Raw genomic sequence first — 15,059 nt, 5'->3', positions numbered from 1 at the left:
GGTGCTCGCCACTGAGCAGGAGGAACCTGGCAGGGAGGAAGCGGCCAGGCCAGCGGCGAGGACCGTGGGCTCCAGCCAAGCAGCCCTGAGTTCGAAGGCTGGAACACCACTCAAAAGCTCTGTGGATCGGGGCAAGTTGTTTAATCTCACCAAAGCTCTTTTGCAAAGTGGAGATGAAAATGAAATAGTATTTACACTCGACAGTGCGGTTATGAGGACTGATACGATGCACATTACGGACTTAGCACAGGGCTGGGCATATAGTGTTAGCTGTTAATGTGAGGGCCAGGACTGCTAGTACCCCCAGTGCCACCTGCACCTGTCCCTTTGGCTCATTTCTCGCTCTTTCCCTCAACTGTAATCTCAGGAGTCAGTCCCAGGAACATCTGGGTTCAAGAGCAGCTATACAAAGGACCCACCTGTCAATCACCACCTCCAACCTGGCAGAGCGCAGCTGCCGTCATGTGTGAAGCTCACCTGAACTCGACCGCCCACACACTAGCCAGAACCTGGCAGCTCCAGCCAGCTGCCTTTGGAGCACAGAGGCTCACGCTGCCTGTCCGTCAGCAGGTGTTCGGAGCCCACCCACAAGTATGACCTCAGAGATGGTTTATATGTGCCTGGAATAAACAGTCTTTCCCCAAACCAGCCCCACAAGGAATGAACTCATGGCGGAACATCCCTGGACAAAGTCAGATCCCCATTATGGACCTCGGTGTCTTCATCTAAGTGGGGAGGACCAGGTGACAGAAGAGTTCCCTTCGGGCTCTGGCATTCTGTGACTTGACTTCTTCAAACTGGTCCAAAGCAAAGAAGGGCTAGAGCAGGGTTCTGGGAGTAAACAAAGTAGAGGACAAGGCTGCCTATTGATACCAGTCCCTTGGGCAGATTCCAGGCTGAAATCCCTGCTGCCCGGCTCAGCTCAGCCTGCGGTATCTCTCCTACCTCGTGCCAATCCTCTGACACAGCTAAACCTACACCGAAGAACAATGCTGAGCAGCCCACCTTGCAGTGGGCAGAGAGGCTCTCCCCGCCCCCAGACCACACCTGGAGCACCCAGGCTAGAAGGCAGAGCTAAGAGACCCTTCACCAACCCCAAATAAGGCTCCCTACCCTCCACTGGCACCTGGCTTCCCACATGGCCACGCCCCAAGCAGGCATTTCCAGAATAAGAGAGTGCAGGCAGAGCCCAAGCCAGAGGGCACTACTGGATCCCGCAGGGAAGCTCATTCACCGGGCCCGCCCACGCCCTCCCTTGAGGGCAGGAATAAATTCCTGAAAGCTGAGGACACAGAGGACTCCTAAAGATAAGAGTCTGTGTATTAACAGAATAGTTTCAGGGCCAGGCTGGGAAGCCCAGGAATTGACCTCAAGATCACCTCTAGAAGCACCTGGCTCTCCAGAGCAACCCCCATGGAGGGGAGAGAAACACAGAATGCTGGCATTGACCCAGCCCTTAGCGATCATCTCCATGCGGCATTTCCAACACAGCACTCCCCATCCTGTAAGCCAGTCCTCTCCTTTTATAGGTAAGGATCAGGTACGGCTTGTCCAGCATCACATGGCAGCCATAAGCAGCTCTAAAAACAGACCTCGGGTCTCCTGTAGCCCTGGTACGTGACGCACAACTGCTCTCCTTGTTCCAAGGGGGACAGAGCAGGGTCCTCCCAGGCGGCTCTCTGGACGGATGGATGGTTCAAAGAGGACAGTTTTTCCATACCCAGTCCTCTCATGAGTGCCACCCGCCAGGGTCTCAACAGGAGGCAGGTGGACCAAGGTCCTGCTAGGGAGCTGGAGGGTCTGTAGGTTCTCTCTGGTTCCATGCCCCCACCCCCACCAGCTGCTGCAGCTAGAGACAGTGGGCTGCTGGTGTCCACTGCTGGAGAGAGAACCCTCAGTGCCGGGGCTGGAAGGCTGTACTTCCTTTGAGGCCCCCAAACCCGCAAAAGAGGACCAGAAACTCCCTAAGATTTTCTGAAAGAGAGGCCCTAGCCAAATCCAACAAGGGCAGGGAGCAGAGGGACGTGTCAGCATGGCCAGTACCTCGGGAGAGGAATGCGAAGTGGGCCGCTGGCCAAAGGAAGAAAACACAACAGCTGGAGCTGGGGCGGAGGGGGCGCGCTGGCTCCCAGCCACCCTGCTGCCATCAGACACCCTGGGAGGGGGTGTCGAGCAGCGTGGCAGGGCTGAGGTCATCCAGCTCGGACCCCATCTCAAGCATAAGGCCAGCTTCCCTGGCCTCCAGCCTCTTCTGGCCTCCAAGGCACGCCTCTGGGGGAGGGGGGCCAGCCAGGGCTCTGCTCTGAGACCTCGATTCAGCCCCATCACTGAAGCGGCCCTTGGGGACTTGGACTGTCGCCACCCAACACCTCAGCATCCGCCAGACATTTCCTGCTGGACTGTGGCTGCCACACCCCCTCCAAAGGCACCCACGGTCACCATTCAGCAGATCTAATATTTGGTGAGTACCTACTATGTGCCAGCAGGGGGCTCCTGAGAAGTTGCCCTGCGCGGGGTACAGGAGCACATTTCCCACCCCAGGCCAGGGCCCCCCAAACAGAGAAAGAATGCGGCTTTCCCTTATTTGGGGGGGCTGGGCGAGGAGGCCCTAGGTAGTAAAAGTGACCAGCAAAGTCACCATCTGCATGAAGACCTCTATGACAGATTGCAAAAGCAGACCCAATGCCTCCCCCTGCCCATGTCTACTCTGCAAGTAGCTTCGCAGTGCCCTGTCACTTGTTAAAAATACAATTCTCAGGCCCCACCCCAGACCTATACAAACCCTGAGGATGGGCTCCAGCATTCTGTATTTTAACCAGACTTCTGGGTGGTTCTGATGCACAGTCAACTTTGAGAACCACCCTTCTAGGCTTCGAGGCTCTGAGATGAGGTGGCCTGAATGTGTCTGGATCCCAGTGGCCTCGCCTTCCAGGAGCCCCCTACTGGGGGGGGCTCCTGAGAGACCCCCAGACCCATCTCCAATCATCCGAGGAGCCCCAAGTCATTCATAGATCAGCAATATCCCCTGAGAAGCCTCCAAATGTCCTCAGAGCCAAGAGTTTCACAACAATGCCCAAGGCGGCTGTGATGGAGACTGCCAAGAGGCTGCCAACTCGCCTGCCCTTTCCAACTCCCTCCTGCCCATCCTCTACCCAGGCGCTAAGCGAGCAAGGCCAGGGCCAAGTGAGTGGCCTAGAGCCAGCAGAGAAGGAAGAAAAGGCCAGAACCAGGAAACCAAGCATGGAGAGGGAGACATAACTGGAATCCCACTGGCCGCCCCTGGGGCCCAGCCAAGAAGGGCTCAGCTGTGACTCCCCACCTCTGCCTCTTCCAAAAGTCTACGTGCAGGGAACGACTAACTTCCAAATGTTGCAAGATGCCACTGTGAGACATAAAATGCAAACTCATTTAGAAGCATTCCCAAATTCACAGTAGCTCTCTGTCATTACATATTTGCTTCATCAAGAAGCAATCAAAGCCCAACTGCTATCCTGGGAGGAGAAAAACTGGCAAAGCAGTGAGTCTCCTAGAAGCTGACTCTTGAAGCCCCAGGAAAAGAGAGCAGCAGGCGAGGTGTGGGTGCCCCCCAAGAAATGGGAGCCAGGTGCCAAAATCCATGTGGAAGGAAAGAAAAGAAGAAACCGAGGCTGGCTGCTCCTACCCGCCCTCCTCAGATACCAGCAGTCTCAAACCCCGAGGGGAAGCACAGTGGCAGAGAGCCGCCTGCAGCCTCTGGTCCCACCTGCCATCTGTAAGCCACTGTGCAACCTGGACAAGTCCCTCAAGTTCCCTAGCACCTCCAGGCCTCAGCCGGCTCAGTCCATGAAACAGGGCTGAGCCAGGTCAACCCTGACAGCTCCAGGCCACAGGCACGGTGTGAGCAGAAAGCACAGTATTCGAATGCGGTGCTACGTTGGGTGTGACACCATTTATGAAGCTTTTTTAAAAAAATGTTTATTTATTTTTGAGAGAGAGAGAAAGAAAGAGAGAATGAGGAGGGGAGGGGCAGAGAGAGAGGGAGACACAGAATCCAAAGCAGGCTCCAGGCTCTGAGCTGTCAGCACAGAGCCCAACGCAGGGCTTGAACCCGCAAACCACGAGATCATGGCCTGAGCCGCAGTCAAACGCTCCACCAACTGAACCACCCAGGCGCCCCCATTCATGTAGTTTTAAACAGGCACAAAGAAAAGACACAGACAACTACACAGGCAGGAACTGTATAAACCAATGCTGGGGGAAGAAAACACCCAACAAGGGACAGCAGTTAATTCCAGCAAGCAAGGGAACAGCATTGGGGAGAGGAACACCAGAACCCCACCTCTGCCTACAAGACCTTTGTGAGCTGGCTCCCAAAGCAGAAAACCTAGAAATAGCAGCTGTAACCACTTGAGGCTTTGCAAGTCTTCCTAAATTCCCTTACCTCCAGCTAAGTCATCGCACAAGGTGTTGCAAAGAGTAAATGAATTCATATCTGGGAAACCCTTAGAGCGCGCCTGGCCCACAGCACAGTACAGGGCTGGCACATGCTGGGGGCGGGCCATGGTGAGGGGGCGTGGATGTCAGCTCCACGCTCCCTGGGCCTGGGCCTAAGCTTGGGCTTTCTGAACCAGGGGCTTCCAAGAAAAGGGAATCAGGGACAGGTCCCCGAGCCTGGCCCTCCTGCGCACTGTGGCCTTAATGCTTGCACCAAGCAGCCCTAGTATAGGAGCTCCAGACGGGCCCACTGAACTGAGACCCCCGTGCAGCACTCCCGTAATTTTTTTTAAAGTTAATTATGTAGAAGGAACCTCTAAATCAACTACGGCTTTAAACAAACAAACACCAACCAAAAAAAGTGGTTTCACAGAGATGAAAGTTTGGGGCAACATCTAAATTAAAAAGAGGCCTCCGGGCTTCACACGCGCGAAGATATGTCCCCACAGTCCCAGTCAGGATCCAGGATAGAGGGCAGGAAACCAGGGGTCTGGCCCCACTTCCCCTGCTCCGGGAATGCAGGATTCATGAGCCGCCTCCTCCATCTCCCGGCTCCCAGAGCCAAATCTGGAAAAGCACTTCGGGTTCCTGGAAAGAAAGGCCTTTCCAAAATATCGGGAACTCGACTGGAAAGTGCCATTATACATTATCTGGAGGATGTCTGCAGCGTTTGAAAGGGAGCCACTCCTCTGCCAAAGTCAAATCGGTGGCCAAAATCAACAGGGGGGCTTCTAAGAGCCAGAGACACACATGTGTGCCTGCACTCACATGGACACGCAGGGCCGTGCTCACAGACCCAGACAGACACTGCTGTTAGGGCCCCAGAACCTCCATAAAAGTTGCTTCCCCCCACACTGGGGGACAGCGGGGACCCAATTTCCTGGTGGTGGCCCTTAGAAGAAGTGAAAGTCCCCTTCCATCCACCCCTAAGCCACAGGCTGTGTAGCCATTCCCACATTTGACATAAGGAGAAAAGAGAGAGTCTGACTACAACAGGCCCCTGCCCACCAAGTCCAAGGCTTGCTGCCTGTCCTCCACTATGGAAAGCCAAGTTCCATTAGGAGACCTGCCTGAAGCAGGCCACCCACCTCGACGTACCCACCCCGCCCATCGGTTCACCTACAGAGGATCTGAAAATAGAGCTCAGCACCACTCCATTCTGTTCCCATCCGTTTATAATCAGCTTTACAGATGGCTTTAAAAAAAATAAATCTTTGGGCCTGTAAAAATGCTCCCCTACAAGCCCCAGCCTGGCCTCAAATCACAGGCCTGTGACTGCTCCGAACAGCCCCACAGTATCCGCCACCAAGAAACAGGAAAAACAAGGTAGAGAGGAGGCAGCTTGTCAAAACCTCCCTTCCCCCAAGGATCGCTTTTCCACCATCCACCGAACCACCTGGGGCCTCTGATTCGGACCCTGAGCTGAAAGGTTCAACACAGGGGGCCAGGAAGGGCACTGCCCTATCTCCAAAGCTGTCCCCTGGCCTGGTCCGCAGTGTGGAAACACCAGATCTGCTTACTCCAACCTAAGCCTCACCAACATGCCCTCCCCAACTCTCGTTTTAGCAGCCTCAAGGCTTCAACAAGAACGGCCAACTTTGCATTCCATGTGCACAAGCTTTCAAAAGCAAAATAAACATCTCAGCTACCTGGTTCAAAGCCTGTTGTTCCTGTGGAGACCAAACAAAGGGAAAGATGAACAGGTGAGGCTGAAGGAACGGGGGAGGGACATGGTTGAATCTTTTTTTTTTTAAGTTTTAATGTTTATTTACTTTTGAGAGACAGAATGAGAGCAGGGGAGGAGCAGAGAGAGAAGGAGACACAGAATCTGAAGCAGGCTCCAGGCTCCGAGCTGTCAGCACAGAGCCCAACTCGGGGCTCAAACTCATGAACTGTGAGATCATGACCTGAGTCGATGTCACTTAACCAACTGAGCCACCCAGGCGCCCCGGGACGTGGTTGAATCTTAAAGCAGGGAAGCTAGTCCCCAAAAGCTGGGGTCAGCTCTACAGGTCACCAGGGACACCTAGGGCCCTCCAGGTTCAGGGGACCTGAGTATATTCCGGTCAGTTGTCCTTTAGCAAAAGTGTGGAGAAATACAAGCAGAATGGTCCCATCCCTTTTCAACCAAGAAAGGTTAACATCAGGAAGGCCCTGCTCACCTGGCTTAGACTACAGGCCCTCCAGTCAAAGACCTGGATTCAAAACCAGCTCTACCCCATTCGGGTTGCAAGAGAGACGCTGGTAAAGTCACTGAACCTTTCTGTGCCTTCCCTGCCCTGTCTACAAAATGGGGAGAAGGCCTCACAAGTTTGCTCATCATGATTAATGAAGAGAAAACCATGTGTGAAAGCAGAAATGTTAAAAATCATGAATCATGGGGCACCTGCCTGGCTCAGTGGGTAGAGCACATGACTCTTGATCTTAGGGTCGTGAGTTCGAGCCCCACATTGAGGGCGGAGTTTATTTTTTTAAAAATCATGAATCATATAATGAGTACTTGATTATATACCACCTTTAGTTGTTCCCTATGATTTCATTTATATAAGCCTTGTCTCTCAAAACATAAACGACGGAATAGCAAAAGGTTTGTCTGTACTTCTAGTTAAGAGGCGAGTTCCAAGGTCAGTGTGCCTGGACTTGTTCATAACCTGGCTCACTTGCTGGTTGATCTTGGGCCAGACACTTAACCCAGTGAGTCTCAGTTTCCCTGTCTGCAAAAAGGGAAATAACAGTACCTTCCTCAAAGGGTTGACGGACTGAGGTAATCCAAACCATGCAACCCACAAACAGTGTGAACTGTTATTATTGGGGAAACCAAGACATTCTTACTAAATACTGGTTGTTCGGTATATAACAGTCAACTCTATTTTCCGGTCTTCCTTCTCTCATCTTCTTGTCCCTTCCTGGGAGGTGGACAGTGTTCACATTATCTCCCAGACCTTGGGCTTGGGAAACGCTTTCAACCAAAATGAAAGGTTCCCCTTAAGGACCAAGGGTACCTTCATTCCCAGACCCTTCTTGCTCGGCCACTGTTGAGCATGTTATTTTATATCTCCAAGCTCAGGATTTTCATCTATCAGGTATAAGCATCCCACATCCCTTATAAGGCTGCTGTGAATGTTAAATGCAGTCACCGACAGAACACTTCTACCACCCGAGCCATGTGCAACAGGGGCTTCTCTATGTGCCCAATCACCCCCCATCATTGTGAGAGATGACAGGCCTGGAGAGGACCCCATAACCTCTCAATAAAGACCAGACACCAGCCCAAAAGTAGCCCACGACAGCCAAGGACCAAGCAGGCAGTTTCCAGGGTAACAACATCCTCTGCATCTACTCCTGATTTCCATCCCCGGCTGCTTTTGATTCTCTTCCCGCCTCTGTAGTGGGCTAAGTCACCTCTTCCCACTATTGCTAGGCAACCCTGAGTGCAGTGCAGCTGCCTCCTGGGGGAGGACCCCGGCCGCTCCCCCTCCCCATCTTAGGACTGGGGAAAGCTGCCCGACGTGGACCCGGTGAACCCCGGGGATGACAGAAGGTGAGGAGCCCTCCCAGACCAACAGGGCTTACAGGTGCAGGTGCAGTGGGGACTCCACCTTGGGGAAATGAGGAAAGCCACCCCCTCCTTCCCCACCCCAGCCTTCTACTTGCCTGGGCTTAGCTGTGATCTATTTTTAGGCAGTCTCCAAGCACAGGGTCGCATCGAGCTTTTTATGAAAGCTGCCCTCTTGATTATTTACCTCTTCTGCGGCTCTCCCACTCATGCACCATGAACCTGGATCCCTGACCTTAGAGTAAACAGTGAGCAAGAGAGAACAGGTAGACAGACACAAATGAGGAAGAGGGTCAAGGAGGCAGGAGCACCAGAAACTCCCGTGAGGCTCCTTAGGTGGGAGGACAGGCAATTGTCATTCTCTTCTCTGTATTACTTAGCATTTTCTGGGGGCTTTTAAATTCAATTTTTAAATTAAGATATAATTATACCATAAAAGTCATCCGTTTGAGTGGGTTTTAGTATATTTATATACATTTAGATTATATTTATGTATATTTCGTGTATACGTATTTAGAGCAAGATTTAGTTTACTTAGTATATAGTTTTGAGTGTATTCACAAGGCTGTGCCACCACCAGCACACTCTAATTCCAGAATGTTTTCATCCATCACTGGGTTTTGGTTTCTGTATCTGTCTTCCCTGGTCAGTGTTCTAGATATGCCCGCGTTTCTTTGATATGCAGCAGAGCGAAGTAGTGAGGAGGGAAATGCCGGAGCCACACCGCCCACCTCTCACAAGCTACGTGATCCTGGAAGTTACACAGCTGCTCTGAGCCAGCTACCTCATCCGTAAAATGTGGATAAAGTGTCCGCCTCACAGGACGAGATGTGCTAACACAACACAGGGTCCCTAACACAGTGCCTGACATTCAGCCTGTGCTAGGAAAGGGTGAGCCACTATGGAGATGATAAGAAAATGAATTTTCTTTTTTAAGTACCATTCTGCTCCCAGCTCTGGTCCCTGGGAAGACGACCATACCCAGGCTATTGCGGACTGCCATCCGTTTTGCTTATTTGTCTGGGAGCACTGAACGGAGCCACACAGAGTGGGTAAGCTGGAGTCGTGACTACTGCCTAGGTGGCTCTGGGCATCACTACACCAGACTGGGGTGCCCGCTGTGTTGAGAATCTGCCAGAAAATCTCCAGCCAGGACATGGGAGCAGGGGCTAGACAAGGCAGAGAAGAGAGTGCCTGACCAGGCTTCTCTGTAAATGTACCTCCTACCCACTGAGAAGGAAGGCTTCTGGGCGCTGGGATTTGATACCTGACCTGGGACCCAGTGAGAAAGCTTGATGTGTTAAGAGGAAGGTTGTTGAGGTGCCTGGGTGGCTCAGTCGGTTAAGCGTCTGGCTTCAGCTCAGGTCATGATCTCACAGTTCATGGGTTCGAATCCCACGTCGGCTCTGTGCTGACAGCTAGCTCAGAGCCTGGAGCCTGCTTCAGATTCTGTACCTCCCTCTCTCTCTGACCCTCCCCTGCTTACACTGTCTCTCTCTCTATCTCTCAAAAATAAAAAATAAAAAAACATTAAAAAAAAAAAAGAGGGGCGCCTGGGTGGCTCAGTTGGTTAAGCGTCCGACTTCGGCTCAGGTCATGATCTCACAGTTGTGGGTTCGAGCCCCGCGTCAGGCTCTGTGCTGACCGCTAGCCCAGAGCCTGGAGCCTGTCTTCAGATCCTGTGACTCCTTCTCTCTCTGACCCTCCCCTGCTCACAGTGTCTCTCTCTCTCTCTCTCAAAAATAAATAAAAACATTTAAAAAAAAAAAAAAAGGAAGGTAGCTGGCTCAGTCAGTGGAGCTCGCAACTCTTAATCTCGGGGTTGTGAGTTCAAGCCCCATGTGGGGTATAGAGATTACTTTAAAAAAATAAAATCTATCTAAAATTTTAAAAAGAGGAAGGCAGGCTTTCAGGATGACTCTGAGCCCTGGTTTGCTGGGTCTCCTGCCCCCACCACTCCCAAGGTCCCCTGCGCCTCCATCAGGGCCAGGTTTGGGCAGGTGGTACTTAGAACAATGATATCTCAGCAGGGAGACAACCCTGGGTTGAATCAGGAGTCCAATCAGGGAGCACCTGACTGGCTCAGTCAGTGGAGCATATGACTCTTAATCTCAAGGCTGTGAGTTCGAGCCCCACACTGGGTATAGAGATTACTTAAAAATAAAACCTTTAACAACAAAAAAAGAAAGGAGTCCAATCAGGCTGGCCCAGAGTGGCCAGGACTAAGGAACCAGGCTAAGAGGTTTCCTCAGCCCACGGCCTCTCAGCCACAACCTCTGGGGAGCTACAGACTAAACAGTCTCAACCAGCTGGTGGGCTCCAGGACCTCTCTGGGGTCGTTGGTGAGCAACTGAGCCCAGCTCCCCAGGCCCTTGCAGAGCTGTGTGCCCAAGGAGCAAGCTCAGAAGGGAGGAAAGTAGGGCTGGTGGGGAAGGGGCCCTGAGACCACAGCCCCTTGGCTGTACACCCCGTCCCAGGAAAAGCTTGGGTGGGTTGCACATGGGGGCAAGTCCAGGTGGGGTCAACTGGCTAGACAGTCCCAACAACACCTGCACAGGTGTGGGGCTCCCGCACTGTACAAACAGCCTGGCTCTCAGAAACGTAAGAGGTCAGCTCTGGGAGGGACAAAGCTGACCAGGAAAGAAGGACAAGGAGCGAGAACAATGGGAGAGGGTGTTCCCCTGCCTGCAGCAGCTTACACATCATTGCCCTCTGGTCTGCCCTTCCAGGCTTCTCCCTTCTCCTACTGCCCTACCTTCCTTCGCACGCACAACCGTACGCACGCACAGCCTAGATGCCTGGGAAAGGGGAGGCTTCCCAGCAGAACCTTCAAATCCTGTCTGTCCTTCCAGATGCAGCTCAAATGCCACCGGAGTCAGGAGCAGAGCTGGCTCCTGCCCACAGTGGCCAACAGCACATCTCTGGCCATTTTTGGCACTGCCCAGTGTGATTCTCCATCTTTCTAGTTTCCTCTCCACCTAAACCAGGATTTCCACGACTCCAGGTGGAGGATCAGATACCCAACAGGGATCCAACCAATGCTCACTAATTGACTCCACCAAGAGAAAGCACTGATGTTCTCACACTAAGAAGGGACTCGAAGGTGGAGGAGCAGAGACCTCAGCTCTTCTGTAGAGACGACCAGTAGCAGATCTCATGTCTCCGGCTCGGGCCGCCCCGCCCCTGTTCCAGACCCATAGGAGGCCGCAGGTCTTGTGTGACAGGTCCTCAAACCAGGCCTACGGTTTGTGGCCACTGGCCGGGCGCCCAGCCCGGGGCCTTCTTGGAGAAGGAAAGGGGAGACCCAAATCCCAACCACAAACAACAAACTACAGCACACCCATCTGGTTTGACCTCTTCCCACTTAAAACCGCCCCACAAGGAAGGGCCTGGGGGTCCAGGTCTCCTCCCACCCCACCCCCACCCCACTGAGCACAGCACTGACAGCCCCGCCTCAAGAACTGGGCTTCAGAAAACAAGTTTCTCCCTTTTCCGCTGGAAAAGGCTGGTGACCACAGACCTTACAGGTGCCTGCTAGCCTGTCACTCCTACAAGCCCGTGTCCAGTGACCAAGAAGCTCCTCGCAGTTTCACCATTCCTCCACACTGGTTCTCAGGAAGCTCCAGGCCTTCTCACATCTGTCCCAGGGTAGAGACCAGCTCCAGGCCCCCCGCCCCCAGCCCATGCTGCTCTCCTTCAGGCTTTGTCCACCATTACCCACATGAGACAGGTTTGGGGGAAGAAGCAGCTGCAACAGGCCCCAGGACAGGGCAAGGCTGGTAGACTACCAGGAGGTGTGGGCAGAGCCTAAAGAATGCCCTCCACTATTAGACCCTAGGGCCCAAAGACACTCCAGGCTGTCTCCTTTATTTTATTTTTTAAAGTTTACTTCTTTATTTTGAGAGAGACAGAAAGGATGATCTGGGGAGGGGCAGAGAGAGAAAGAGAGAGAGAAAGAGGGAGAGAGAGAATCCCAAGCAGGCTCCACGCTGTCAGCAACAGAGCCCCAACTCAGGGCTCAAACTCATGAACCGTGAGATCATCCCGAGCTGAAACCAACAGTTGGTCGCTTAACTGACTGAGCCACCCAGGGCCCCCCTAGGCTGGCTCCTTCAGAAGAAATTCATACTTTGATACCTGTACGGTGACCAACTGACAAAGGTTTTGAGCACTTCACGTTCATCTGTTCCTCCTGGATACCCCGAATGTGCATCAAAGGTAAGCACGGGATTCTAGGCCATTCTATAGCAAAGGGACTGATCAGAAAGGTCAAGAGATAGTGAATGCGCCAGAGATGACGTGAGGGTCTGAGGTCAAGAATACAACTCCATACACTCCTAGCCAACTAGGAGTGGGCTCCTTCTAAGATGGGTTTATATACTACACCTTATCTCAAAGAATATAGGGTGAAGGCCACAGAAACTGGCTCCTCAAAATAGTGAATGCTCATTTACTGAGCACCCGCTGTCAGGTACTCTATTAAATTCCCTACGCACATCACTTGGTTTAAACCTCCACTCAACTACGTCAGGCAGGAACGATTATTACCCTCATTGCCCCACTGGCATCATCAGGTACAGAGCAGGTAAGTGATCCCCCGAGGATCACCCAGGTAGTCAGTGGAGGGGCCAAGATTTGAACCCAGTTTGCCCAGAGCCCCAGGATAATGCCATTTGTCCAATTATTCAGTATTATTTCTTGACCACCTACAGGCCTAACTCCGTAGTAGACACTAGGGACTCAGCAGAGAACAGGACAGGCTGAGCAGTGCGTCCATGGCAACTGGCACGGAGTGAAGGGGGCAGGAGAGCACAACAGTGAGGGGTGGGAGGATGAGAATGACAGCCCACCCCCTCCGCCCAGACCTTGTACTTCCACCAGGCATCACTCTGGTTTTGGCAGGACTAACCTTCAAGGTAGGCGGAGGTCCTGCTCTTCCCCAGGTCAACCCCTCCAAAACAGGGCTCCCCTCTCTGCAGGCCTCCACCTTCATCAGTGGCCTTGGCTAGCTCCTCCAATGGTCCTGCAGACCAGCAGTGAATATAAACAAGGGTCCAGGGGTGATGGGCTGATTCAGCCCAGGTCATGATCTCACTATCTGTGAGTTAGAGGCTCCGGTCAGGCTGTGTGCTGACAGCTCAAAGCCTGGAGCCTGTTTCCAATTCTGTGTCTCCCTCTCTCTCTCAAAAATAATAAACATTGAAAAAAATTTTTTTTTCTTAGAAAAACAAGGTGGGACATCTTCCTGTGACCTGGCATGATGTGGGTACAGACTCTGGACCTGGACCTATTATTTACAACCACTTTCATTTACCTGCCAGGTGAATGCTTCTCTGTTTCAAGACCATTAGCTCAACAAATTTGATTAAGTTCCATATGTTAAAAAAACAGGACTGGCACCTATGGAAATTCACATTAAGCAGAGCCTCCAGGATTTAAGAGAGAAACTAAAATTTAGCAGCCGGAAGCTGCCATTTTACACATCTTTGTCAACCCAGCAGTTGGGGGTATTAGCTCCTTTTTATAAAAAAGGAATCAGAGGCTGATTGGTTACAGTAACTTGCCCAAGGTCACAAGCCTGAAGTGTGGAGCCAGGATGCTACTCAAGGTCCATGCTCTCTACAGCTTGCCTGGCATCCAGCAGGCCTCCCAGGAGGGTGCAGATGAGGGAATAAACTTGGGGGTATGGCCATCCCGAAATGACAGCCGTTCGGACTCGCTACCTTCAAAAAGGTGGCTTTAGAGCTCAGCCACAAAGATCAGGAAGAACGTGAAAGCCAGCAAACTCCCTAATCCACTATATCTTATGTCTGGAGGCAGGGAGTCAAGCCCAATGAACTCTGCACGAAAGCATTCTCCGAAGAAGGGACAAGCCACGGCCAACCAATGCAGGTTTCTGAGTCATGCCTCCGGCCTGCACAGACTTCTACCTGCATCTGCATCAGGCCTAACCATTCACCAAGAAAGTACTTCCTAGCATGTCATTTAATCTAATGCCGGTAAGAGTCCTGGGGATCGGCAGGGCAGGGCAGGGCAGGAATGTGGCCCATTTACAGAGGAGGAAACAGATCGGAAGCACCTGTCTGTACCATTCGGTGCTCTACCCTCAGCCCTTGGAACCGGGACTGCCAGATGAAGTGCTCAAAAAGTTATGTGCTGAATAATCTAATAAAAGCTCAGAGAAGTGAAAGGACTGGGCCAAAGTCTCTCAAATTGTTGTGACCGCCCTAGGGCTAAAAACAGGGCCTTCGGCCTCCCACCCAGAGGCCTTTGTATCCCACTGCACTGGGCCACCCACATCCACTCACTCTGCCGCCTCCATCTGGAATGACAGCCTCCTCTGTCCACTGTGCTCTGCTCCCACTCAACCCTCTCCTCCCTCCATCAGCAGGGAGGCTGTCAAAAGCAACTAGTTACTTTAGATCGGACTCCCACACACAAATAATACCACTTCCTTATATCCCTACCACCCTACTAAGAACGAGGTGAAATTTTCAGATGAGGAAACTGAGGCCCATGCAAGGTAACAGAATTAATGGCAGGGAAAAAAAACCCAGCAACCTTGGATTTTCAAAGTGAGGCCCAGAGCATGTGCCATGCACCCACCCCCCCACCCCATCAACCCATTAAAGCACATGTTGACTCCCCTTGGTCCAGAGATCCTTGCAGGCTTTGAATGCCAAGTCCAACTTTCCTGCCCTCCTTGCCACCACAGAACAAGTGAGGGGAAGCTTGCTGCCCCTACCATGGCTGCATTCTGGCCCCATCATGCATCATTTGGGCCTCTGGGCTGGTCACTTCCCTCTATGCCCCTCATTTCCTCAACCTCAGGTGCGCCAGCTCTTACAACTGTTGAGTCTGCCCTCCAGACAACCAAATTTCCCAGGGGACCCTGTTCCACCTGGCTACCCAGAGGCCTGGGCCACACCCCCACCACCCTGATCAGAGTTTCAGGAGTCTATATATGTATACAGATACACAGAGAAATAGAGACAATATAACGTTCCTCCCCAACTATATTTAATGTATT

At 52.4% G+C, this 15,059-nt stretch overlaps 1 protein-coding gene across 3 annotated transcripts in view; it reads right to left on the bottom strand.

Moving 5' to 3' along the window:
• Positions 1-15,059, bottom strand: part of ACTN1 (actinin alpha 1) — a 97,510-nt gene that overhangs the window by 80,029 nt on the left and 2,422 nt on the right. The window lies entirely within an intron of this gene.

This window comes from Suricata suricatta, chromosome 9 (genome assembly GCF_006229205.1).
Source record: "Suricata suricatta isolate VVHF042 chromosome 9, meerkat_22Aug2017_6uvM2_HiC, whole genome shotgun sequence".
Lineage (NCBI taxonomy): Eukaryota > Metazoa > Chordata > Mammalia > Carnivora > Herpestidae > Suricata > Suricata suricatta.
This window is presented reverse-complemented; position numbering and strand designations above follow the sequence as displayed.